The sequence below is a fragment of the Daphnia pulicaria genome, unplaced genomic scaffold, assembly GCF_021234035.1.
Source record: "Daphnia pulicaria isolate SC F1-1A unplaced genomic scaffold, SC_F0-13Bv2 h1tg000200l, whole genome shotgun sequence".
Lineage (NCBI taxonomy): Eukaryota > Metazoa > Arthropoda > Branchiopoda > Diplostraca > Daphniidae > Daphnia > Daphnia pulicaria.
Window position 1 is genome coordinate 8,443 of NW_025804881.1, and position 3,458 is coordinate 11,900.

Consider the following 3,458-nt stretch of genomic DNA (forward strand, 5'->3'; position numbering starts at 1 on the left):
TTCAGTCTAACGCTCTCCCAACTGAGCTATTTCGGCACATTCAAAATGTAAATCAAACAAGAATAGTCCGGGTGACGGCCAATCTTTTTCGTCACAGCTACAAAGTGAACCCAATCGCATAACTCAAAAGACAAGCATCACTTTAGACATAGACGCTCGAAACACATTTTGACACTCTTTGAACACGGCTCATTGGTCTAGTCGTATGATTCTCGCCTTAGGGTCGAGAGGTCCCGGGTTCGATTCCCGGATGAGCCCTAGAAGATCCATTCTGATTTTATTATTGTTGTCTATAATCACTTCAAGTGTTGCATTTCATGGGGATGTAGCTCAGATGGTAGAGCGCTCGCTTAGCATGCGAGAAGTACGGGGATCGATACCCTGCATCTCCAGTACCACATGTTTTGCCTAGCATTGCACAATTGCAGACTCTTTACGCCTCATAATGATCAGATGTGACCGTTTTTGCCTGGGACATTACGGGAAATCATCGATACCGACGCTTTGATCTTTTCCAATAATGCAATCTTTTCGAAATACTGATTTTGACTCTCCCAAATACTACTAGATGGCAGGTACGAAAACTGCCACGCCCGTCTGTTGCCTTCCACCCTACCGGGACCAACTCCAGAGGAACTTCCGCACCCCACACGGACCAACATCAAATTGGGATTATCTTTGCTGATTTCCAACTTGTTACTGTAACACGGAAATATCCGCAAATAAACGAAAAGAATTGAAACATAGAATTCCTGAATAAAACGTATCTCTCGTTCCCATACCGGGAATCGAACCCGAGCCTCCTGGGTGAAAGCCAGGTATCCTAGCCACTAGACCATATGGGATTTGAACGAAGATTCCTGCCGAAACCCGGGATCGAACCAGGGACCTTTAGATCTTCAGTCTAACGCTCTCCCAACTGAGCTATTTCGGCACATTCAAAATGTAAATCAAACAAGAATAGTCCGGGTGACGGCCAATCTTTTTCGTCACAGCTACAAAGTGAACCCAATCGCATAACACAAAAGACAAGCAATTCACTTTAGACATAGACGCTCGAAACACATTTTGACACTCTTTGAACACGGCTCATTGGTCTAGTCGTATGATTCTCGCTTAGGGTGCGAGAGGGTCCCGGGTTCCGATTCCCGGATGAGCCCTAGAAGATCCATTCTGATTTTATTATTGTTGTCTATAATCACCTTCACTGTTGCCATTTCCATGGGGATGTAGCTCAGATGGTAGAGCGCTCGCTTAGCATGCGAGAAGTACGGGGATCGATACCCTGCATCTCCAGTACCACATGTTTTGCCTAGCATTGCACCAATTGCAGACTCTTTACGCCTCATAATGATCAGATGTGACCGTTTTTGCCTGGGACATTACGGGAAATCATCGATACCGACGCTTTGATCTTTTCCAATAATGCAATCTTTTTCGAAATACTGATTTTGACTCTCCCAAATACTACTAGGATGGCAGGTACGAAAACTGCCACGCCGTCTGTTGCCTTCCACCCTACCGGGACCAACTCCAGAGGAACTTCCGCACCCCACACGGACCAACATCAAATTGGGATTATCTTTGCTGATTTCAACTTGTTACTGTAACACCGGAAATATCCGCAAATAAACGAAAAGAATTGAAACAATAGAATTCCTGAATAAAAAGTATCTCTCCGTTCCCATACGGGAATCGAACCCCGAGCCTCCTGGGTGAAAGCCAGGTATCCTAGCCACTAGACCATATGGGATTTGAACGAAGATTCCTGCCGAAACCCGGGATCGAACCAGGGGACCTTTAGATCTTCAGTCTAACGCTCTCCCAACTGAGCTATTTCGGCACATTCAAAATGTAAATCAAACAAGAATAGTCCGGGTGACGGCCAATCTTTTTCGTCACAGCTACAAAGTGAACCCAATCGCATAACTCAAAAGACAAGCAATTCACTTTAGACATAGACGCTCGAAAACACATTTTGACACTCTTTGAACACGGCTCCATTGGTCTAGTCCGTAATGATTCTCGCTTAGGGTACGAGAGGTCCCGGGTTCGATTCCCGGATGAGCCCTAGAAGATCATTCTGATTTTATTATTGTTGTCTATAATCACTTCAAGTGTTGCATTTCATGGGGATGTAGCTCAGATGGTAGAGCGCTCGCTTAGCATGCGAGAAGTACGGGGATCGATACCCTGCATCTCCAGTACCACAGTTTTGCCTAGCATTGCACAATTGCAGACTCTTTACGCCTCATAATGATCAGATGTGACCGTTTTTGCCTGGGACATTACGGGAAATCATCGATACCGACGCTTTGATCTTTTCCAATAATGCAATCTTTTTCGAAATACTGATTTTGACTCTCCCAAAATACTACTAGATGGCAGGTACGAAAACTGCCGACGCCGTCTGTTGCCTTCCACCCTACCGGGACCAACTCCAGAGGAACTTCCGCACCCCACACGGACCAACATCAAATTGGATTATCTTTGCTGATTTCCAACTTGTTACTGTAAACACCGGAAATATCCGCAAATAAACGAAAAGAATTTGAACAATAGAATTCCTGAATAAAACGTATCTCTCCGTTCCCATACCGGGAATCGAACCCGAGCCTCCTGGGTGAAAGCCAGGTATCCTAGCCACTAGACCATATGGGATTTGAACGAAGATTCCTGCCGAAACCCGGGATCGAACCAGGGACCTTTAGATCTTCAGTCTAACGCTCTCCCAACTGAGCTATTTCGGCACATTCAAAATGTAAATCAAACAAGAATAGTCCGGGTGACGGCCAATCTTTTTCGTCACAGCTACAAAGTGAACCCAATCGCATAACTCAAAAGACAAGCAATTCACTTTAGACATAGACGCTCGAAACACATTTTGACACTCCTTTGAACACGGCTCATTGGTCTAGTCGTATGATTCTCGCTTAGGGTGCGAGAGGTCCCGGGTTCGATTCCCGGATGAGCCCTAGAAGATCCATTCTGATTTTATTATTGTTGTCTATAATCACTTCAAGTGTTGCATTTCATGGGGATGTAGCTCAGATGGTAGAGCGCTCGCTTAGCATGCGAGAAGTACGGGGATCGATACCCTGCATCTCCAGTACCACATGTTTTGCCTAGCATTGCACAATTGCAGACTCTTTACGCCTCATAATGATCAGATGTGACCGTTTTTGCCTGGGACATTACGGGAAATCATCGATACCGACGCTTTGATCTTTTCCAATAATGCAATCTTTTTCGAAATACTGATTTTGACTCTCCCAAATACTACTAGATGGCAGGTACGAAAACTGCCACGCCGTCTGTTGCCTTCCACCCTACCGGGACCAACTCCAGAGGAACTTCCGCACCCCACACGGACCAACATCAAATTGGGATTATCTTTGCTGATTTCCAACTTGTTACTGTAACACCGGAAATATCCGCAAATAAACGAAAAGAATTGA